Source organism: Schistocerca americana, chromosome 8, assembly GCF_021461395.2.
Source record: "Schistocerca americana isolate TAMUIC-IGC-003095 chromosome 8, iqSchAmer2.1, whole genome shotgun sequence".
NCBI classification, from domain to species: Eukaryota; Metazoa; Arthropoda; class Insecta; order Orthoptera; family Acrididae; genus Schistocerca; species Schistocerca americana.
Window position 1 is genome coordinate 231,197,359 of NC_060126.1, and position 25,666 is coordinate 231,223,024.

Below are 25,666 nucleotides of genomic sequence, written 5' to 3' on the forward strand. Positions count from 1 at the left end.
CTGTATTTTATATATGTCAGATGGGTCGCAATGGGGTATGGAGTAAAATTTTGCCCTATATTGGATTGCATTGTATTACCAGTCCGAAAACAATTTTTTATTCCTGTTATACGAAATATATAGCGAATTTTGTCAGGTATTTGTCCGATATTTGTAAAAACTGCATATTTTTGTTTCTGTTTTTTCTCCTCATTTATTAAGGCTATATATCTCTTAGCTGTCTTATAGCGCTTATTTTTCTTATTGCTATAGATTTTATTAATTGAATCAGGGTTGTATCCTCTTTCTGTGGCTATGTGTTTCAATTTATTTAACTTAATATCAGTGTTCTTATTAGATAGTGATGAGCGGGTTATTCTATCTGTCATGGAATGAAAAAAAACGCTTTTTTTATGTGTCGTAGGAGGACATGAAGTATTATAAGTATTATGAATTATCCCATTAAACGTGATTGGTTTTCGGAAAACATTAGATGTAATATGAGTTCCATTTACATTGTAGATAATGACATTTAAAAGTTAATGCTCTCCTCTTTTTCATATTCAGTGATATATTGTATGTTTTTGTGAAGTTCTTTGAATTTCCGATGAAGTGTTGCATTGAACAAAATAATCGTGTTATCTAAATAATGCCCCTAATACATTTACTTGCCAGTTAAAGACTTAACCACGGACTGTAACCTTACAGGAACATTACTCAACTTTCTCTTGACCATGTAGAAAATAAGCTCTTCAAAGGCCAAGTATTGCTAGTCGACAAGATAATGCATTAGAGATGTTATAGAGATGCAAATCAACTTTCCCTTCATCCGTAACGTTGTACAACAGGTACTGGGAAAAGTTCTCTGACAGAAACCGGTTTTACAATTAAAAATAAATTTTTCATTAGCTCCGCATGTTACATTATGTCGCTTCTACAGTTTAGAATGAATTTTCGATACCATATTAAGATTCAAATATGTTATGAAGTTCCACTGAAGGCCTAACAGACTGATCCCATGCGTCACTCAGCTTCCCGGCCGGTGGGCCCAACAGAAATGTTTACGGGCTACACCGCTCTAAATGGACGTACGGCGAGAGACGGGTGTGGCGAAAGAGATATGACTATCGGTTATCGATTCCCACCGAATCAGTCACTCCATCCGTGAAATTATAGATAGCACATTCAACAGTGAGTGATGCAGTGATCAAATGAATACATCACACAGTTATAAAGGTCAGACCTCATCCGCAGAAGCTAAAAAAAATTACCGCATAAAACGGTAATCTGACATTTCAGTATAGCCTCAGACATCCCTGAGAGTAATAAACTTTATTGCAATCGAAATGCGATCTCCTGCTAGCATCGAATGGACGATGAGGCTCGGCATATTATGAGGCACCATGCAGGAAGTTGTATTAGTTGGACAAATGAAACTATTCAATTGGAACAGACACTGTCACATTGTTATAACGCGAGTTTATGCTAAACATTACTGTACAAATTATGCTCACTGTTCCCCCTGGTGTAGCATGGGCAACATGAACGTCCCTGAGAGTAATTAAATAGCCGAGAATAAATGTTACTTGTGGCTCACGCGTTTTGGAAGCTCATCGGCGCGTATAATGCTGTACGTAATGTGCAAATGATACATGCAGAGTGTGAGCAATTGTGATAGGTACATTACAGGTATAAGGAGTGTACGGAAAAGGGAGGTTACAGATTAACTTCCCTTCGATATCTTTAATCGATCATGACCTAAGTGAAACTACCGTAGAATTATCCAATGATTTAGGGAAGCAATGGTAACCCTATATTTGGTTGGCTGCACAGAGATAAACCTACTGCTTTTAACCTGAATCCAGCGCCATAACCCTTACACGATCTCAATCGGTATGTACCTTGATCTTTATATCACTGTTGATGACACGAAGACTGTTAACATGTTTATAGTAACATAGATATCTTATACCTCCTTTATTGTCCTCTCGTTTAAACAATCAAATCCAGGAGAGAAATCGCTTACAACAGCATTTACAGGCACATAAATTCTCTGTAAACCACTATGAAGTGCAAGACAGAGGGTTACTTCCTATTGTACCTGTTATTAGGACTTTTTCTTGTTCCATTCATGTATGCAGCGCGGGAAGAATGGCCGCTTAAACGCTTCTGTGCGCGCTATAAACGATGTAACCTTGTCCTCGCGATACGTACGGGAGTGATAAGTAGGGAGTTGTGATATACTGCTGGATTTGTCATTTCAAGCTACTTCTTGGAAATTTGTTAGCAGGCTTCCTCAGTATAGTTTGCGCCTATCTTCAAGCGTTTGCCAGTTCAGTTTTTTCTGCATCTTCGTGACACATGACACTTTTCTACGGGTCAAACAAAGCTGCGACCATTCGTGCCGCCTTTCACTGTACATATTCATTATCCTTTGGAGTACTGTCCAGTGATTAGGAAAACGGCACGCTGCCACATTTGCTACGGTTCTGGAAATATGCGAGGACGAATTCAATCATTGTGTGATTAAGTGTCATCACTTCTTATCTGGAAGTGGGAGATTTGGAAGTGATCACATGTTCAAAGCAATTTTACATCCAAACGCTGCATTTTCGGACATAAGTCCTTTATCAAAACTTTAACTACTATGTGTCTTTTCAATCCTTAGAGGCTTGTAATAAAAACTGTGAAGAAGCTGTATGCAGATTACGTAACCGTATTTTCAGTCAGCACCATCTCCACGTACATAGGGTGTTGCGCGTAGGGACCAACGTAGGTATACGCATATCAAGGGTAATTCAGGAAGATAGGCAAATATTTTAATATGTTATCCTACAAGTAAAACTAAAGAAAAAAGTTCGTACAAACATAGGTCCGCATATGTTAAGTCACGGGGTTATGGCTAATAAAAGATTTGCCTGAAATTTAGCAACTTCCCTATTATGAAGCCATCGCAAAACTATGAGAGGTTAAAGTAAAGCACGATTTCCATTTACTTTGTTGTTGTTGGTCTGGTGAATCTAATAAAACATGTCCCAGACGCGTATCTGCAGTATTTCCAGAAGATCCAGAGAAGCAAAGATGTAATTTCATAAAATTATTAATTTATTAACTACTTGACCCAGTTCATTTTGTAAATTCCAGACAACTGCACAAAGTTTTCAACAGAAGTTGTAGAGAATTTAATTTTGGAAAAATGATGGTAATAACGTTAACTGTGTCAGATAATCTGCCTTTATTAATACCATAGCACAGGTGAATTCATGTTAAACCGACAAATACAAAGCTCAGTGTTAATGAAGTTGTACAGTGTAGTTACAATTTCACCATACTTTCACAATAAATGTACAAAAATATCTCCACCTAGTTCAATGCATTTAGCTGTAAGTGTATGAACAGATTTTGTTGCTCGTTTCAGTTTTACAGCGTTGTTCTTAATTTCATGTCTGCAGCTCGTTTCTAGTGGATAGCGTTGCTGCCTTTGGATCACGGAGTCCTGGGTTCGATTCCCCGCCGGGTTGGGGATTTTCTCTGTCCGGGAACTGGGTGTTTGTGTTGTCCTCATAATTTCATCATCATTTGTGAAAGTGGCGAGATTGGACTGAGCAAAGATTGCGCATTTGTACTGGCGCTGATAACCGCACTATTGAGCGCCTCACAAACCAAATATCGTCATCATCATCATCTTAATTTCGTCTATTGCGTTCATAATGCACTCAAGTAAATCCTCACGTGCATTGACTCTGTCATCATAAACTATGTCTGTCATCCATCCCCATACACAAAAATTCATTGGTGTTAAATCGGGCGATCGGGGTGGCCACAGACGTGTAGCACCACGACCATTCCATTTGTGGGGGAAATGTTCATTTAAATGTGTAGTAATCGCGCTGGTGAAATGTGGAGGCGCGCCGTCATGTTGAAAGTACATTTGGAATCGCATCTTCAAGAAAGCGGGGCATTTCTTCTTGAAGGAATTGTAAGTACGTCTCGCCAGTTAGACGTCCTGGGAAAATGAATGGTCCAATAAAGTGTGTGTTGATTATACCACACCACACATTTATGGTAAATCGCTGCTGGAAATTGCGCTGCGCTGTTGCATGTGGGTTTGCTTCAGACCATACGTGCTCGTTGTGTAAATTGTTTATACCATCTTGAATAAACTGTGCCTCATGAGTAATTAAAATGTATTTGTGTAACTGACGATTAGTATTTAACCAGTTGCACAACTCTAAGCGAAGAGCAGGATCTCCCGTATGTAAATGACCCACTTTTTGTTTGTCGCAAGGTTGCAGATTATTGTACTTCCGTGTACGCCATAACTTAGGCTGTGGAACGCCTAATCGTTGAGAGATACGTCGTGTACTGGTACTCGGGCTACGTTGAACAGTATCCATAATATCCTCATCATCGTCTTCACGTATCGAGCGCTCGTACTGATTATGGACGCTAGGTAGAGAACCTCCCCTCCCCTAACATTAGAAATACTCCGCTAATGGTTCGTGCATTCGGAATCCTCCGAGTTGGTTCAAATGGCTCTGAGCACTATGGGACAAAACATCCGAGGTCATCAGTCCCCTAGAACTTAGAACTACTTAAGCCTAACTAACCTAAGGACATCACACACTTCCATGCCCGAGGCAGGATTCGAACCTGCGACCGTATCGGTCTCGCGGTTCCAGACTGAAGCGCCTTTAACCGCTTGGCCACACCGGCCGGCTCTCCGAGTTTCATAACGTACGCAATATTCGTTAACTGCAGTCGTAGCATCACCATCACATTTGGGATAAATAAACACCATATCGGCGTATTCCTCTGTCGTAAATTTGAAAGGCTCCCTATTTCATAAATAATTTGCACACTACAACAGTTACTATGTGGTTTGACTTAAAGAAGCTGTTGTTATTATGTTCTCTCACTGAACAATACAGAAAACTAAATCGTTTCAAGGTTAGGAAACGACTGAAACAAGTCACTAACTATGCCAACAATGACATAAACGTTTCTACGTTCTTAATGGAAAGCAAACAAATTTACTTGTATAATAATATTTGCTTCTCTGGATGTTCTGGAAAACTACTTCAGATACACGTCTGGGACATGTTTTATTAGATTCACCAGACCCATAACAACAAAATAAATGGAAATCGTGCTTTACTTTAACCTCGTACAGTTTTGCGATGATTTTTTTCTTTAGATTTCCATACCTTCGTGAACCACCCTGTAGAGGATGTCTCACTGTTGTGGTACAACGTAAAGGGTGAGAAGCGAATAGTGAAACACGTAAATAGTCCTAATAATCACAGGTCCGGAAAACAATGGTTTCCCCGATAACAATTAGTGTGCAATGTTACAATGCTGTTAATGTATAAGGCCACGTTTATTTCGAGACGCCGCGAGTGAGACGTAAATTACCAAGTGATAAACTGCCGTCTTTTGATTTTATTATGTTTGTGGATACATAAGTTCTGGCAAGCAGCATTTTGACAACAAGTATATATATCGGACGTGGCTCGCCAATACAATGGCCTCCCAGATACCCCTTTTTTAAATTGTTGGTTTTTTTTCTTTGTAAGGTGGTATTTGAAATCTTTGGTGCATTCTAGCCCTCTTGCTGGCGCCGATGAACTCCGGGAACACATTGAGGATGGTTGTCAATGCATTCGGAACACGCCTGGGATTGTTGAACGTGCAAGGGCGTCGACGAAGAGTCGGGTTGAAGACTGCTTTCACATGAACAGTGGTCACATGGAACACTTCCTATAATGTGTTTGTTCACAAATGCATATCTTCAGTCTGAGTCCTTGGAGAATCTGTTGCAACATGATCATGTACTGTGTTGTGATAGGCCCGCCCGGTTTTTAGGCGGTTTTCCATCTGCCTCGGCAAATGCTGGCTGGTTCCCCTTATTCCGCCTCAGCTACACTATGTCGGCGATTGCTGCGCAAACAAGTTCTTCACGTACGCGTACACCACCATTACTCTATCACGCAAACATAGGGGTTACACTCGTCTGGTATGAGACGTTCCCTGGGCGGTCCACCGGGGGCCGAACCGCACAATAACCCTGGGTTGGGTGTGGGGCGGCGGAGGAGTGAAGTGGACTGCGGTAGTCGTCGTGGGGCTGCGGACCACTGCGGCTGCGGCGGAGTCGGAGCCACTCCGTCGTTTCTGGGTCCCCGGTTAACATAACATAACTGTGTTGTGATACGCAGTATAGGGGAAGTCGTTGGTTTCCGGACCTATGTTTATTAGGATTTTTTGCAAGTTTCATTGTACTCTGCTCGGCTTTTTCATTTGCATCTACACTGCCCAGTCCATTAATGTGACCACTGTCAAAAGCCTGAATAACCACTTTTAGGAGCGCGGACGTTTTCAAAGAGAATCGGCGAGGTACTGGAAGGTACTGATAGGGACGTGGGGCCACGCTGACTCCAGTGCTGTGGCCAGCTGCGCCAGATTTCTAGGATGAGGATCCATGGCGTGAACAGTCCGATCGAGATGGTTCCACATAGTCTCGATTGGATTTAAATCCGGGGAGCTCCAGTTGGGTATGGTAAATGGAAATGAGCGTTTGGCGTCATTGGCCGGGGGGCCTCTTACGGGGCACGTCCGGCCGCCTTGGTGCAGGTCTTATTACATTATTACATTCGACGCCACATTGGGCGACCGGCGCGCCGGATGGGGATGAAATGATGATGAAGACAACACAACACCCAGTCCCTGAGCGGGGTAAGTCGCCGACCCAGCCGGCAATCGAAGCCGGGTCCGTTGGACGGCAATCCGTCACGCTGGCCACTCAGCTATTGGGGCGGACAGTTGAGCACGGTGAACTCATCCTGGTGCTTTTCGAACCGCGCACAGACACTGCGAGCTCTGTGACACCTTACATTGTTCTGCTAGCAGATGTCACTGTGCCGAGGAAATAACTAATTGCCTGTATTGGTGGACATAATTCTCAACGGTAGATGCACATTTTTGTTGATGTTTTTGCGCCTTCCAGAATGACGACCACCCAGGAATGCCACGAAAACGTTCCCTAGACCATAACGCCCACTTCTCCGGTCTGGATCCTTCCGACGCTTGTAACAGGCCCAAACAAGATCCAATCGAGCATAAAATATGAGTCATCTGGAACGGCCGCCTGTCGCCGCTCAGTGGACGTCTAGCAGTTGGGGTACTGGCATGTACATTCCAGCCTTCGCCGCCGATGATCAGCAGTCAGCATTGGTGCACGAACCAGGTGCCTGCTGTGGACGCCCATATTATGCAACGTTCGCTAAACAGTTGTTGAGGAGATACTGTTAGTCGCTCGTTGGTTGATACGAGCGGTCAACTGCTCAACAGTTGCACGTCGATTCGTCCTTACACATCTCCACAGCCGTTGTTCATCCATGTTGCCTATGGCCTGTGGTGCACCACAGTTGCCTCAGCGCTAGTTTTGGATAGCGCCATTTTAGAATGCACGGTATATTTTAACCACGGCGGCGCGCGAACATTTTACAAACTTAGCTGTTTCGAAAATGCTTCCGTCCTTGGCCCGAAAGTCAATGGTCAATCCTTTTTGCACGTCAGATTAATAGCTCCATTTCGGCATTGGGACAACGACTGCACTGTTATCCGAGCCCCCCTGACACGCTTTATATAACCTTCATTGCCTACGCTGCCACCTGCCGTCTGTGAGTGGTTATATGGTAGAAAACCCAAACAGATTCAGGTCGTATGTAAAGTATACCAGTGGCAAAAAAGAATCAATATCGTCGCTGCGCGATAGCGATGGAAATGTTACCCATGACGGTGCCGCTAAAGCGGAGTTACTAAATACAATTTTCCGTAATTCCTTCACGAAAGAAGACAAAGTAAATATTCCAGAATTCTAAACCAGAACAGCTGTTATCACGAGTGACATAAAAGCAGATACCTTAGGTGTTGCGAAACAACTCAAATCACTGAAGAAAAGCAAGTCCTCCGGTCCAGATGGTATACCAGTCAGGTTCCTTTCAGAGTATGAAGACACAATAGCGACTTTCTTAGCAATCATATACAACCGCTCACTTGACGAAAGGTCTGTTCCTAAAGACTGGAAAGTAGCACAGGTCACAACAATATTCAAGAAAGGAAATAGGAGTAACCCATTGAATTACAGACCCATATCAGTGACCTCAATCTGCAGTAGGATTTTGGAGCACATACTGTACTCGAACATTATGAATCACCTTGAAGAAAATGACTTATTGATACATAACCAACAACGATTCAGAAAATATCGTTATTGTGCAACACAGTTAGCTCTTTATTCCCATGAAGCAATGAGTGCTGTCGACAAGGGATCTCAGATCGATTCCTTATTCCTAGATTTCCAGAAGGCTTTTGACACCGTTCCTCACGAGTGACTATTAATCAAATTGCGTGCATGTGGAGTATCGTCTCAGTTGTGTGACTGGATTCGTAATTTCCTCTCAGAGAGATCACAGTTCGTAGTGATAGACGGTAAATCATCGAGTAGAACAGAAGTGATATCTGGGGTTCTGCAAGGTAGTATCATACGCCGTCTGCTGTTCCTGATTTACATAAATGATCTAGGTGATAATCTGAGCAATCCCCTTAGATTGTTTGCAGATGACGCTGTAATTTACCGTCTAGTAAAATCATCAGACGATCAATTCCAGTTACAAAATGATCTAGAGAGAATTTCTGTATGGTGCGAAACGTAGCAATTGGCACTAAACAAAGAAAAGTGCGAGGTCATCCACATGGGTACGAAAAGAAATCCGATAAATTTTGGGCATATGATAATTGCACAAATCTAAGGGTTGTCAATTCGACTAAATACCTAGGAATTACAATTACGAGCAACTTAAACTGGAAAGGCCACATAGATAATATTGTGGGGAAGGCGAAACAAGGACTGCGCTTTGTGGCCAGAACACTTAGAAGATGCGACAAGCCCACTAAAGAGACAGCCTACATTACACTTCTCTGCTGGAATATTGCTGCGCGGTGTGGAATCCTTACCAGGTAGGATTGACTGAGGACACCGAAAAAGTGCAAAGAAGGGCAGCTCGTTTCGGGTTATCGCGCAGTAAGGGTGAGAGTGTCACTGATATGATACGCGAGTTGGGGTGGCAGTCACTGACACAAAGGCGGTTTTCTTTGCGACGAGATCTGTTCACGAAATTTCAATCACCAGCTTTCTCTTCAGAATGAGAAAATATTTTGTTGACACCCACCTACGTAGGGAGAAATGATCATCATAATAAAACAAGAGAAATCAGAGCTCGAACGGAAAGATTTAGGAGTTCCTTTTTCCCACGCGCCATTCGAGAGTGGAATGGTAGAGAAGTGGTATGAAAATGGTTCGATGAAGCCTCTGCCAGGCACTTAAGTGTGAATTGCAGAGTAACCATGTACATGTAGATGTAGGCGTCGAATATATGCGGTAGTCACGTTAATGTGAATGGACCGTGAATAATAGACGAACTAATAGTGAAACACATTTTGTATTCAGACAGCAGATTTTATTACCAGAGTCTGTGATGGCTTATAAGATGAAGAAATATCGTTCGAGATAGATGTAAATATGTTACATATGTCGTAGTATCCGCCAAGTGTAGCGTTCATGAGAAGTGTGAGACTGAGGAACCGGATACAGACTTCAGCGGATGCTGACCATAAGCTTGAGCTCACCGTTAACAGCCCTGCGCTGGTCGTGTGTGCAATTAAGGAAACCACTCGCGTGCCTACAGTGGATTAGCGCTCCAGTGCTCTGGCAGGGTGAGGCTATATAAGTGCGGGGGGGGGGGGGGGGAGAGTGGAGAGGGGGAGGGGGTGTCTGCTGGTGTTGAGCAAGCAGCACACGCGTCTGCGGTGTCTGTGGGTTACCCGCAGAGGCGTAAACATCAACAGACGAGGCACGCCGTAACTGGTCTGAGCCGTATTTTCAAGGACCCAGGTTCAGATCCTCACCCGCCAATTCTAGTTTCATCGCACTTTCTGCCAGCCACGAGCTGTGCGCACAGCAGAACATCTAGACAAGAAGCAAGCGTGACGATTCAATTCTGATTTTTAATGCCAGAAGCGTTGGACTGTTTTGTTGTCTACATCTACGTCTGTAAGACTATTTTGCAATTCACGCTTAACTACCTGGCCGAGGGTTTAGTCGAACTAATTTCTCTACCATCCCACTCCCGAAGAGTGCGTGGGCGAAACGAACATTTAAATCTTCCGTATGAGCTCTGATTTTTCTAACTTTCTTACGATCATCATTTCTCTCTATGTAAGTGGGCGAAATGAATTATTTTCGCACCGGAAGGATAAAGATAGTGATTGAAATTTCGTAAAAAGATCTCGCCACAACGAAAAACCCCTTGTTTCAATGACTGGCACACCATCTCGCTTATCATTCAGTGACTCTCTCCCTCTTTTTTCGCGCTAATAGAAAACGAGCTGCCCATCTTTGAAATCTTTCGAAGTCCTCCGCCAGTTGCTACGAACTGTGATCTTTCTGACTGGAAATTACGAATACAGTCGCACAGCTGCGAAGATTCTCCAAAGGTAAACAATTCGATTTGAAGCTGCTTGTGAGGAATGGTGTCAAACGCCTTATGGAAGTGGTTCAAATCGCTCTGAGCACTATGGTACTTAACTTCTGAGGTCATCAGTTCCCTAGAACTTAGAACTACTTAAACCTAACTAACCTAAGGACATCACACACATCCATGCCCGAGGCAGCGTTTGAAACTGCGACAGTAGCGGTCGCGCGGGTCCAGACTGTAGCGCCTAGAACCGCACGGCCACCCCGGCCGGCTCGCCGTATGGAAATCTAAAAATATGGAATAAGTTCGAGATTCCTTGTCGATAGCACTCATTACTTAATGTGAATAAAGAGACAGTTGTGTTTCACAAGAACGATATTTTCTGTATCCGTTCAGTTCTGTATGATTGATAACTGTGAAGCTATTTTATCAGTACACTCTGAAAGGAACCTATCTGGAATAGAATCTGGACTGAAAGACTTGCCTTTATTAAATGATTTAAGGTCCTTCTTTTCACGGATGATATCGACTTCTAAGTTTTTCAAGTTTGCAGTTCTTCTTGATCCGAATTGTGGAATATTTACTTCGTCTTCTTTGGTGAACTAATTTCGGAAAATCTTGTTTAGTAATTCCATTTTAGTGGTGCTGTCAACGGTAACATTACCATTGCCATCGCACAGTGAAGATAGTAGTGTTTCTTGCCACTGTTGTACTTTCCAGACAATCACAATCTCTTTGGATCATCTGCCATATATCGAGACAGAGTTTCGTTATTGATACTATTAAAATAACCTCGCATTGAAGTCCGCGCTAAAGTTCGAGCTTCAATAAAACATCGTCAGTCTTGGAGATCTTGCATTCTTTTCAATTTGGCGTGGTTTTTTTTTTATCTGCAATAATGTTCTGACCTGTTTTGTATAACATGGGGGATCAGTTCCGACTTTTATTAATTTATTTGCTATAAACCTCTCAACTGCCGATGAAACAATTTCTTTGATTTTAAGCCACATCTAGCATATGGTTACATAGTTTGGAGGAAGTGGATGCTGTCTCTTAGAAAGGCGTGAAGCGAATTTTTTATCTGCTTTCTAAATACATATGCTTTGCTTTTATTTTTGGTTGATTTGGATGTTACGATATTCAGTCTTACTATAACGACCGTCTGGTCACTAACCACTGTATACGCCATGATGCTCCTATTGGTTCAGTTGTAACCCTGTCAAACTGTATAAGGCTGAAAGGCAGATGTACGGTCCGTCTGGAGTCAGGTGTGAGTGCTAAGTAGTTTCGTTTTTAAAACTGCAAGTTAAGTCTCACAGTTGTCGCAGTAACATCGGGGTGCCCTCCAAAATAATGACTGAGGAAACTTAAGACTAGCAAATGAGACACAAGTCACGATTACTTTGATTTATTTCGATAAAATGTGTGACAAAACAAATGACAGACATTGGAAACATTAATACAGTGAAGCCTTGTCATATCTGACGTAGCGGTCGATGGAGGCGGGTGGGGACAGGGGGTGGGAGGTGGTGGAGGATGCTAATAATCGAGAAGTGAATTAATTTCAATCAGGAAGTGCCCAGTGATGGTCGTTTTGTTAACTGAAAACAGATAGTACTACAGAAGGGAATACGTCTCGTTTGTGGATGGAGTTGAAAGCAGGCTGTTTATTGGCGCTAAAATACATATTTTTAGAATGAAGCTTGAGGTAATCGAACTACTGTAAAATGATTTGAATGTCCTCACACATCGTCTCACTGTTGGGAGATCGCTCCGAACCCCAGCTTCCAACATCATTAAGTTCTCTGGTTCGCACTCCCGAGGAAGAATGGCCTGCAATTCATCCACAGACGCTCAGATACCTCATGGAGAGTATCCTCAGCACAATCCAAGCCGTCACAAAGGTGAAGAGTGGGGTCATCCGTCATTAATTCCATCTAATAGGTGTCCAGATACTTTGAACAGATAGTGTGTGTTCCTGACAGTTGGTGGAGACGTTTTTCCAGTATCCTCTGCTAGATGTTTAGCTGTCGTTGCCCATCTAGTCGTCGAAGAACACCACGATCTTTTCGCGGTGAAGTCGTTCTGCAACGGCCCGTTCGTATTATTCTGCCCACGTTATAGTCTTGAGTTCTTCACGTCACTACTCATTCTACAGCCAGTGCACTACAACGAACTGTGTGATCTGCCGGTAAGCTGCTCCCATGTGCGTCATGCCATTGTTTCGACGTTCCTCGAAGTCAGGAAGATGACGATAAGCTGGAAGTGCATGTCATCTAGGCACGCTGTGTTGCCATCTCCAGTTGAAAGATCCCGTTACTGTTAGACACCCCAATCAGCCATTGTACAGTCACACCATTCTACGTCCGTAGGAACGGCTTTTTTACGCACTAGAAATGCTATAAATAAGCTCCTGCTTCTGTTAATGCATCCTCGGCTTACATGACGGCAAAGGGGTCCTTTGTATGAAGTGTCTGAATGTCTGTGGAGCAATGCCAGCCCCTTCTTCGTCAAGCGCCGCTCTAGAGAAGGTAGTGATGCTGGATGCTGCGGCGTAGAGCCAAGTCGACGTTGTAACACATCCCAAAGGTGTTCCATTGGGTTCAGATCGGGATTCTGGACAGGCCAGTCCACTTCAGGAATTTTATCGTCCACAAAACATTGCCTTAGAGATGCTGCTTTGTGACAGGGTGCATTGTCGTGGTAATATAAATTGTCCACATCTCCGAACTATTCCTCCATTACACACGGTGTACAATACTGAAAAATTTGTTCATATTCTTCCGCATTTTATTAATTGCGTTGAGGGGATCACACCCTAACGACGGAAAACGCTCCCATACTGTGGCACTACCTCCTCCATTCTTCACTTTTGGCTCTATAAAAGGTGGCAGATAGCGTTCTCCAGGCATTCGCCAAACACACACACATCTGTCGGATTACTACAAGGTTCGTCACTCCAAATCACTCGTTTTCAATCACCCATGGCGCAGAGGCGTCGTTCTGTTGATCAGCTCAAGCGTCGCTTAGCACTGACTGCAGAAATTTGTCGCTTATGAAGAGCCCCTCCACCATTGTATCCCATTATTTTTAACTCCCTATGCGCACTCATTGTGCTGGCCCAACTACTGGTAGCGCTTTGTAACTCGTGAGTGACTTCTTCCGCAGATTTCCTACGAATTTTTACAGCCACCCTCTGCAACACTCGACGGTTCCTGTCCATCATAACATGAGGTGTGTCTGGTTGTTGCTTTTCTCATTTCCACTTCACGACCACATCAACAACAATCGACTTAGGCAGCTTTAGAAGGGTTGAAATGTTCCTGGTGAATCTGTTACGTACGTAACGTACAGTGACTACTGCACCGAGCTCTCCTAACCGACCCATTCTGCCGTTACTGCTACTCTACTGACAATGTAACGTTCCCGCCTCATTTATACTGACGGGTCTGCCTCTCATTACATCTAGCGGTCAATTTCACATTACATAACGGTGTTCGCAAACTTTTGATCACATAGTGTATATCGCTTAGTGGCCGTGATACTTAGATGACAGGAATTCGGTCACTTCCTTCTCGCGTACTTCCTGCGGTGTGATAAGGTGATGGGAAGAAGCGGAAATGATACTGACAAAAGGGATTCTGAGGAATACAGCGCAGAGGTCAGATGTGCTCAGCCAGTGGAAGCCCGACGGTAATCCACGATACACTGAGCATTAATGCATAGTTGATGGGATTAGGACATGGAGAGTATTTTACGTAACGGTGCTGCCGTTTTCGGTTTTGGTCCTAGCAAAAATGGTTCAAATGTCCCTAAGCACTATGGGACTAAACATCTGAGGTCATCAGTCACCTAGACTTAGAACTACTTAAACCCAACTACCCTAAGGACATCACTGACATCCACGCCCGAGGCAGAATTCGAACCTGCGACCGTAGCGGTCACGCGGTTCCAGACTGAAGCGCCTAGAACCGCTCGGTCACACCGGCCGGCCCGGCGTTGGTCCTAGCATTTTATGTCCGTAAGACGTGTCCGAAAGAACAGACACCATATATAAAATGAGGGTGATGACAGCCAATGATCCATTCAGTGCAGATGAACACCAAGTTCGATCTCTTATGTGAATTGAAATGCCGCGAATAATGAGGCTAATGAGCAGGGGTGTAAGTTGAGAAGTTGGGTCTAACGGGAGGCGTGCTAGGGTGGTCATTGCGGTTGTGGTGACCAGTATGTCTGTATGGCGTAGTGGTCAACGCATCTGCCTAGTAAGCAGGAGAACCTGGTTCGAATCCCAGTACGGCACATATTTTCAACTTCGTCCATTGAATTAAATCGATGCCCACTCGCATTGCGTGTTGCCGATATGCGAGTAGCAAAAGAGGAATAGTCGGCGGTGCGTTTTGCGAAGCAGTAGAAGGACGTCAGCTGTTAGTTAATATTGACCACCAACCTCAGCGTCGTGCTCTTGCGGCTTACAGCGCCTGATCATCACGCCGCGTCCCCGCAGTTCCACGGAGCACTCGCCTGGGATCGTAAAACGCGAGGGTAGCGCCTACGCCGCGCTGCGGGGCCCGCTTTTATTATTCAGTCGGGCCGGGCGACGGCCGCCTGCTGCTGTTGATAGGTCGGCAAGTCCCGCCACAGGCCGGAAGCCAATTTCTGCAATTGATGGCGCGTGCCCGCTGCCGCGGCCGATAATCCGGGGGCGCAGGGCCTCCCCCGCCGTCTGTCTGGGGCTCCTGCCGCCTCCTCTCTCCCTCCGACGTCCGCATCAGCCGCCGCGCGACTTGACGAGCCACTTCCTTCCCCCATGAATGTGTGCGCACCGTCTTCGAACACACGCCTACTCGTGTGCTACGAGTTATCCAGATACACTACTGGCCATTAAAATTGCTACACCAAGAAGAAATGCAGAATGCAGATGATAAACGGATATTCATTGGACATATGTATTATACTAGAACTGACATTTGATTACATCTTCACGCAGTTTGGGTGCATAGATCCTGAGAAATCAGTACCCAGAACAACCACCTCTGGCCGTAATAACGGCCTTGATACGCTTGGGCATTGAGTCAAACAGAGCTTGGATGCCATGTACAGGTACAGCTGCCCATGCAGCTTCAACACGATACCACAGTTCATCAAGAGTAGTGACTGGAGCATTGTGACGAGCCAGTTGCTCGGCCACCATTGACCAGACGTTTTCAGTTGGTGAGAGATCTGGAGAATGTGCTGGCCAGGGCAGCAGTCGAACATTTTCTGTATCCAGAAAGGCTCGTACAGGACCTGCAACATGCGGTCGTGCATTATCCTGCTGAAATGTAAGGTTTCACAGGGATCGAATGAAGGGTAGAGCCACGGGTCGTAACATATCTGAAATGTAACGTCCACTGTTCAAAATGCCGTCAATGCGAACAAGAGGTGACCGAGACGTGTAACCAATGGCACCCCATACCATCACGCCGAGTGATACGCCAATATGGCGATGACGAATACACGCTTCCAATGTGAGTTCATCGCGATGTCGCCAAACACGGATGCGACCATCATGATGCTGTAAACAGAACCTGGATTCAACCGAAAAAATGACGTTTTGCCATTCGTGCACCCAGGTTCGTCGTTGAGTACACCATCGCAGGCGCTCCTGTCTGTTATGCAGCGTCAAGGGTAACCGCAGCCATCGTCTCCGAGCTGATAGTCCATGCCGCTGCAAGCGCCGTCGAAATGTTCGTGCCGATGCTTGTTGTCTTGAAAACGTCCCCACATGTTGACTCAGAGATCGAGACGTGGCTGCACGATCCATTACAGCCATGCGGATAAGATGTCTGTCATCTCGACTGCTACTGACACGAGGCCGTTGGGATCCAGCACGGCGTTCCCTATTATCTTCCTGAACGCACCGATTCCGTATTCTGCTAACAGTCATTGGAGCTTGACCAACGTGATACGATAAACCGCAATCGCGATAGGCTACATTTCGACCTTTATCAAAGTCGGAAACGTGATGGTACGTATTTCTCCTCCTTACACGAGGCATCACAACAACTTTTCACCAGGCAACGCCGGTGAACTGCTGTGTGTGTGTGTGAGAAATCGGTTGGAAACTTTCCTCATGTCAGCACGTTGTAGCTGTCGCCACCGGCGCCAATTTTGTGTGAATGCTCTGAAAAGCTAATAATTTGCCTATCACAGCATCTTCTTCCTATCGGTTAAATTTCGCGTCTGAAGTACATCATCTTCGTGGTGTAACACTTTTAATGGCCAGTAGTGCATATCTTCTGTGCATCACTGTAGTTGTGATGCAGCTGGGGCTTTTCATTGTGTCATTTACTGTATACTGTGTAAGGTGGTTATAATTTCGCAACTTACAAGCACTCATCTGCACACTTTGCCGTGATTTACAACCGGAATTAGCTACCATTTGATAGATTGTATATCCCATATATGAATATTTAAAGAAGACTGACATTGTCACGTACACCTTGTAAATATTTGTTAACGCTGATTGCATGAAAAGTGATGATGGACTGTCTTTACCATCAAAACGGCGTAATGAATGGTGCAAATGGTTCAAATGGCTGTGAGAACTATGGGGCTTAACATCTGAGGTCATCAGTCCCCTAGACTTAGAACTACTTAAACTTAACTAACCTAAGGACATCACACACATCGATGCCCGACGTAGGATTCGAACCTGTGACCGTAGCAGCAGCGCGGTTCTGGACTGAAGCGCCTAGAACCGTTCGTCCTCAGTGTCCGGCGGCGTAATGAATGATTGCTTATGCTAGTAGAGGTTGGAAAGTCAGTGGAAATGAAACGGCAGGCGTAACTTAAGCCATGGATGGAAAGGCCCGCACAGGTGTGTTAGTCCTGCTTAACACAGGAAGTAGCCCTAGCCGGACGGTCGGGGCACCTGAGCGCTGAAGCACAATAGGGTGGCGGCTGGCCGGTATTGTAGCTAGGCAGGAAGCATAATCGAAAACTCTGAAAATCTTGGACGCAGCAGAGAGCAACAAGGAAGCGTTACCTCAGAAATCACGCAGGCTGGGTTATTTCCAAGGATTTTTACTCTGAGAAGCGTACCATTGTATGAATTCCTAATTAATGGGGATAGGTATTTCCTCGCAAACTTTCCGCGCTGGACGACGAAAGACTAAAATATGCTTGGTCGGAAGAATCTGTGGAGAGGAAGAGTATTTTGTGATTTCGTGAATATGATTCGCCGTCTGCAGTTACTAGGGAGGGGAGCTGAGATTTGCTGGGAAGCCAGCGTTGGAGAAGATGTGGTCTTCCGTTTTGAGCGGCGCGAGTTTGACGGTCGCTCAGTATCAGCTTTTGTTGGACAGACGGACTTGCGGTCTTTGTTCTCAGGTGATTTTATAGTTAGAACGGTTAGGCATTCTACTGTTGCGAACTTATACGAATCTGGACTTCGCCTCTGGCTAGGGAGTCGTCGTTGAGTGTGCAGCGTTCAGTGATTGAGAGCACTTCTTCTGTCTATACTCACGTTGAGACGTTATCTGAATTCCGTCCTTGTGGCTGAGAGTTCGCGTTTCTTGTCTATAGAACATAGAGAGGAGAACACAGCATTAGATTACACTAGTCAGAGGACCACATTCTGCCGTACTAGTGTTTGAATGAGATGTTTTTATATTTTGTGGCTGGAGTTCGTTCGTCGTCGCAGGCGTGTACGAGAACCATCACTCCAACGCACCGGACGCAATTCATAAGGTGATATTGCTAATTGCTTCTGCGTATAGCGCTATAAAGGTAAACAGCTGCGATCACGTAACTTTTATTTCCACTGAAGTTGCACACCACTGTAGATCATCTTTGAAAATAGTGTCTTGTAATGTTTGGTACGCAGATGATGTCAGTCATCTCGCGTTATTTATATTAGATCACGTAGCCATAAAAAGGGGCAGATTTGGGCAATCGATCAGTAAGATTAATTAGGAAATTCATTTGTATCTCTTTATGCTCATTGGACATCGATATATAAAAATTTTCGTCAGGTTACCTTCCATTCAGAAGGCTGTTGCATACAGCGACTGTTTTCTGACTTGTAAGTAATAGATTTCAACTATTAGTCGTTCTTTTTAAATTTTATTGGCAGGTCTAGATTTCAGCTAGAAACTAGCCATTCTCAATGCACTATAATTTTTGATCAATGCATGTAACGCCTGTTGGTCGGGCTTCGTTCACAGTTCATTGAATGCTAGCAAATAACAGTATTCGATGAACTGTGGACGAACCCCGACCAACAAGCATTACATGCATTGATCGAAAATGATAGTGCATTGAGAGTGGCTAGTTTCTAGCCGAAATGTAGATAAAATTTAAAAAGGACGACTGATAGCTGAAATCTATTATTTACAAATATAAAAATTTGTAATATATAGAGGAGTTTTAATCTACAATAAATGTATAAGCAAAAACAACATTTATCATTTAGTAGTTACTAGTTCCCTTAATCATTCATTTATGTTTAGGTTGTAATTTATATGTTAAAGAGAAGAAGGAGGAAATAATATCACAATTAAGAGATCCTAAGGTCTGCTTCAGGGGGTTGTCAGACAAGGCCAAATCTTGATTTTCGCGTTCAATATTTTCCGTTGCCCACATTCATTTTACACCCGCCTGGTGTAGCATTTTGGAACTGCTGCAAACTGGAACTGTCTAAGTTGTTGGGGTGGTGTGGTAGGTGCTTTTAAATTGAATATACAATCAGAAAAAAAACACGCACCACGAAGAAATTATCAGAATGGGTCGGAACTCGGTATTTGTGATGTACATGTACAGCAGACAAACAAGTGATAAAATCTGCAGAAAGTTTGATGATTCGCTCAAGAGAAAGAGCGCCACGAACTGAGCAAACCAATAATCTGTGTGTTCACCTCCTTTCTGAAAGCAGTTATTCGGCATGATATTAATTTGTAGAGTTGTTGAGTGTCCTCCAGAGGGAATATCGTACCAAATTCTGTTCTATTGGTGCGTTGGATAGTCAAGATTCTGAACTAATTGCGGAGCCCTGGCCATAATGCTCTTGATGTTCTCAGTTGGGGACAGTTCCGGCGAGCTTGCGGGTCAAGTTACCGTTTGAGAAGCATGAAGACAAGCGTTAGAAACTCTCACCGTGTGCGGGTACGCCCAGGTTGGCTTGCTATGAAGGGCAACAAAACGGGGCGTACAATATGGTCGGCGTAGCCCTGTGCCGAAGGGTGCCGCGAAATGAAATGGCACCAGAAATCATAACTGCTGGTTTTCAGGCCGCATGGCCGGTGACAGTCAGTAGAATTAACTTCAGTGATGAGGCCCGCTTCGAACTGAGCTCTGATGAGCAGCGAAGACGTATCTGGACTCGCCCCAAACAGCGGTGGAGTGTCAACCTGATTATTGCCCACCATACGACTCGATAACGAGGAGTGAGGGGCTGTGATGCCATTTCTTTCATAGCAGCACCCCTTTGCTTGTCATCTGCAGCACTCTTACAGCCACTTGGATGGGTGGCTATCCGGTCTGCCGAGCGCTGTTGACAAGCGGGGTGCACTCAACCCGTGTGAGGCAAACTGAGGAGCTACTTGATTGAGAAGTAGCGGCTCCGGTCCCGGGAACTGACATACGGCCGGGAGAGCGGAGTGCTGACCACATGCCGTTCTATATCCGCATCCAGTGACGCCAATGGGTGAGGATGACACGGCGGCCGGTCGGTACCTTTGGGCCTTCATGGACCCGTTCGGGAGGAGTTTAGTTTTTAGCACTCTTACAGCACAGCAGTATGTCAACGATATTGTACGCTCCCTTTTGTTACCTTTATAGCAAGCCATCATGGGCTTGTATTTCAGCAAGATAATACCCTCCCGCACACGGCTAGAGTTTTTACTGCTTATATTCGTGCTTGCCAAATCGTACCTTGGCCAGCAAGGCCGCCGCATCTCTCCACAATTGAGAATGTTTGGGACATTATGCGCAGGGCCCTCCGACCAGCTCGGGATTTTGACGATGTAACGTGCCAACTGGACAGAACTTGACACGATATCCCTCAAGATGACATCCAACAAGTCTATTAATCAATGCCAAGCCGAATAACTGCTTACATAAGATGCACACGTGGACCAACGTATTATTCATTGCTCAAATTACCCGACCTTTATCCCATAGGGCCTGGAACATGTCTGAGAGTATGTGGAACAGCGGGTGAATCGTAGTGAACAACATCTCCGCATTTTTGTATATCTACGGGATCTGATCACCGTTGAGCGGCATATGCGAAGAGACGTGTGGGCGCTCTTCCTTTGCTTAGTGAGGCCATTATCAAGGTGACAGGGTTTGTTACTCGGTATCAGAGTAGTGTCTAGTTAAGGTCACTGATTTTGTCGACCACTGTTCTAACCTGCATGTTAAAAGAAGCCTCTGCTTGTGTAGTACACTGGCGTGGAGTACTTAGGAACTAAAGTACCTTCAGAACAAGTTGCCCCTACCAATAACTCGCTGAAACTTGAACCATACGCAGAAAAACTACAACAATACAGCAGACAAGAATTAATATCGGCAGCAATTGAGAGATTTATACCAAATAAATTGGTACACAAAACGGGTTAGAAGACTGTTGCAGAAACAACGAAGAAAACACACCAAATTTAAAAGGACGAAAAATTCCCAAGATTGGCGATCTTTTATAGAAGCTCGAAATTTAGCGCGGACTTCGGTGCGAGATGCTTATAATAGTTTGCACAACGAAACTTTGTCTCGAAACCTGACAGAAAATACAAAGAGATTCTGGTCGTATGTGGAGTATGCTAGCGGTGAGACACAATCAATGCCTTCTCTGCGCGATAGCAATGGAGATAGTGTCAAAGACAGTGCTGCCAAAGCAGAGTTACTGAACACAGCCTTCCGAAACGTCTTCACAAAAGAAGACGCAGTAAATACACCAGAATTCGAATAAAAAATAGCTGCCAAAATGAGTAACGTAGAAGTTGATATACTCGGAGTAGTGAAGCAACTTAAATACTTAATAAAAGCAAGTCTTCTGATCCAGACTGTGTACCAATTAGGTACCTTTCGGAGTATGCTGATGCATTAACTCCGTACTTAGCAATCATATTCAACCGTTCGCTCGACGAAAGATGCATACCCAAAGACTGGAAAGTGGCACAGGTCACACCAATATTCAAGAAAGGTAGTAAGAGTAATCAACTAAATTACAGGCCCGTATCATTAACGTCGATACGCAGCAGGATTTTGGAATATATATTGTGTTCGAACATTATGAATTATCTCGAAGAAAACGGTCTATTAATACACAGTCAACACAAATTTAGAAAACATCGTTCTTGTGAAACACAACTAGCTCTGTCCTCGCATGAAGTGTTGAATGCTACTGACAAGGCATCTCAAATTGATTCCAAATTCCTGGATCTCCGAAAGGCTTTTGACACTGTACCAAACAAGAGTCTTGTAGCGAAATTGCGTACTTGTGGAATATCGTCCCAGTTATGTGACTGGATTTGTAATTTCCTATCAGAGAGGTCACAGTTCGTAGTAACTGACGGAAACTCATAGACTAAAACAGAAGCGATTTATGGAGTTCCGTAAGATAGTGTTATACGGCCTTTGCTGTATCTTATCTATACAAACGGTTTGGGAGACAATCTGAGCAGCTGTCTTAGGTTGTTTGCAGATGACGCTGTCGTTTATCGACTAGTAAAGTCATCAGAAGATCAAAACAAATTGCAAAACGATTTAGAAAAAATATATGTATGGTGCGAAAATTGGCAGTTGACCCAAAATAACGAAAAGTGTGAGGTCATCCACATGAGCGCTAAAAGAAACCCGTCAAACTTCGGTTACACGGTAAATCAGTCAAATCTAAAGGGCGTACATTCAACTAAATACGTAGGTATTACAATTACGAACTACTTAAATTGGAAGGAACACATAGAAAATGTTGTGGGAAAGGCTACCCAAAGACTGCGTTTTATTGGCACGACACTCCGAAAATTTAACAGACCTACTGAAGAGACTGCCTGCACTACGCTTGTCTGTCCTCTTTTAGAATAGTGCTACGCGGTGTGGGATCGTTACCAGATAGGACTGACGAAGTACATCGAAAAAGTTCAATGAAGGGCAGCACGTTTTGTATTTTCGCGATACAGGGGAGAGAGTGTCACTGAAGTGATACAGGATTTGGGTAGGACATCATTAAAACAAAGGCGTTTTTCGTTTCAGAGGAATCGTGCCACAAAATTCCAATCACCTACATAGGAAGAAACGATCACCACGATAAAATAAGGGAAATCAGAGCTCGTACGGAAAGATACAGGTGTTCGTTCCTTCCGCACGCTCTGCATGATTGGAATTATAGAGAATTGTGAAGCATGTAGAAGGTAAACGGAAGAAATACGCAACGAGAAGATAAATGACATTTTCACTCAAAGACAAAAATTACGCTGAAGTCACCGCCATTTATGATGGTGCCCTGGACATTAAATGAGGCGGGAAAGGTTCTTAATAGGATGTGTGGCCACGCCGCACGGCGTTGCATACTCTGCAACGTGCTTCCATCTTAGCCCCAAGGTCGGTAAGGAGTTCTTGTGGTAGGGCGATCCGTTCCTCTACCAGCGTAGTTAGCAAGTGCTGGTTGGCCGTTGCTACATGTGGACGTTGTGCGATGTGTCTCCCCAACGAATCCCACCAACGCTCGATGGGATTTAAATCGGGGAACGGGCAGGCCGGTTCATTATCCGAATATACTCTCGTTGCAAGAGCTTCAAAATCTGCACTGTCCTATACGATCGCACATTGTCCTCCATAAACTTGAAGCCCGAAGAAGAGGTACAGTGTCACAATAACATCGACCGCAGGCTCTGCCGTGTTCAAAGATTTGGAGGTAAGTAGCCACCTGCAACGTTAGGCCTCCCAATGCACATACCTGGACGACCAAAACATTTACGTTCGATTGAATTTTCTCCTTTTCAGAATACTGAAGGAGCGACGTCTTTTGCTTACTAAAAAATACTACAGCCTAGATTGCATAAAATATTTCTTTATTTAAGACAACGGTTTCAACAGACTTCAGGCCTTAAAAACCTTTTTTTGTGAAACGTGATCATTTTACGTTGGACCTAATTTTTATCTACATGACAACTTGGTTGTGAGGTCCAACGTACAATGAACATGTTTCACAACAAAAACATTTTTAAGACCTGAAGATGACAGCTCCCGCCTCATTTTATGAGATCTAGACTGTTGCATGTTTTTAGATTATGTTCGACACTGTTCTTATGTGCATTACGCGTTCCCGTCTGTCGTCATGTGACGATACGTCCAGAATTATCAAGTATAATCATTTTCGTGGTCCAGGTATTATGGTGTCATTCCTTCTGTTACCTTCTGCACTACACTGTAGCAGTTTTTCTGTGTATGCTCCAAGTTCCATCCATCTATGCTACTTGGCAGTGACAGATGATATGAAACTTACTTTCACTCTTAAGTTTTCCTCGCCAATATGCTAAAGGGTCCCGTCAACCTTATGACTCGTCTCAGCGTGGCACTAGTAGGAAATGAAACGACCATACGATTTTTACGTCTGCAATGCTCAGTGGGGCAAGGTCAGGCGCAGATCCAGAGTTTGGTTGTGGCAGAGGAGGATCACTGTCTTTTACGTATAACTTACATCTCCTTCAACATGCTGTAAATGGTTCAAATGGCTCTGATCACTATGGGACTTAACTTCTGAGGTCATCAGTTCCCTAGAACTTAGAACTACTTTAACCTAACTAACCTAAGGACATCACACACATCCATGCCCGAGGCAGGATTCGAACCTGCGACCGTAGTGGATGCTGTAAATGACTAGTATTTTAAACACAATAAAAATAAAATATTTAAAATCTATACTACTATGCCGTAATTTTTCCCGAGGGCATGCAGCTTTACTGTATGATTACATGATGATGGCGTCCTCTTGGGTAAAATATTCCGGAGGTAAAATAGTCCCCCATTCGGATCTCCGGGCGGGGACTACTCAAGAGGATGTCGTTATCAGGAGAAAGAAAACTGGCGTTCTACGGATCGGAGCGTGGAATGTCAGATCCCTTAATCGGGCAGGTAGGTTAGAAAATTTAAAAAGGGAAATGGATAGGTTGATTCAGAAGGATGTAGGTTGCAGTAGGTACTGGGAGATGAAAAAGCTTGCACAGGATAGAGTAGCATGGAGAGCTGCATCAAACCAGTCTCAGGACTGAAGACCACAACAAACAACAACAACTACTATGCAAAGGAAAGTCTAGTTTAACGTTTTTACCAAAAGTCTCCAGAACGCTCCGTCAATCATAGGTTATATACATATAAGGGCAGAGGTTTCAACAAAAACCTCGGAAAGTTCTTGATCGATTTATTTCAATCAAATTTTCACACGATCCTCTAATAAACCTTCGCACAGACATAGGCTACATTTTTTAAATACATGTTCTAGATCGATCTGCTTCAAATGTTTACACGATTCTCTATAAACGTGCAGACAGGCATAGGCTGCACTTTTCTAAAATATATACAGTGTATATATAATACGTAAATGGAAAAGATTGTTACAAAAAGTCTCCAGAGTTCTTCACCAATTTATTCAAGTTTTTGCGCTCTACTTTAAAAAGCAATCACACAGACACATACCACAAAATTTTTAATTTATATGTTATATAAGCACATGCAGTATAAAAAGGGGCAAAGCTATCGCCAAAAACCTCGAAAATTTCTTGATCGATTTACTTCATATTGTTTCACGATATTCTAATGAACATACAGAGAGACACAGGCTATGTATTTCTAATATATAAATCTACGTGTAATGTATAAAGGGAGAATATAGTTCTCAAAAATCTCGAAAAGTTTTTGACTTTTTTATTTCAAATTTGTAAGTGATACTCTACTGAACGTTCGGACGGATATGGGCTATATATCTTTTAATATGTAACTGTGTATGCAATATATAAAGGAGATATATTACCAAAAATCACGAAAACTACTTGGCTGATGTACTTCATATTTTTACACGGAACTCCAATACATATTCATACTGACATAGAACATATATTTTTAATACATATAATATATTAATATATACGTAATATACAAAGGGCAAAAGTTGT

The 25,666-nt window shown here is 43.7% G+C and overlaps 1 protein-coding gene and 1 non-coding gene across 2 annotated transcripts in view; both read left to right on the top strand.

Moving 5' to 3' along the window:
• LOC124545705 (homeobox protein DBX2-like) overlaps positions 1-25,666 on the top strand; it is a 94,146-nt gene that overhangs the window by 15,064 nt on the left and 53,416 nt on the right. The window lies entirely within an intron of this gene.
• On the top strand, positions 14,746-14,818 carry Trnat-agu. Its single transcript has one exon. It is a non-coding gene; the product is annotated as a tRNA-Thr (tRNA).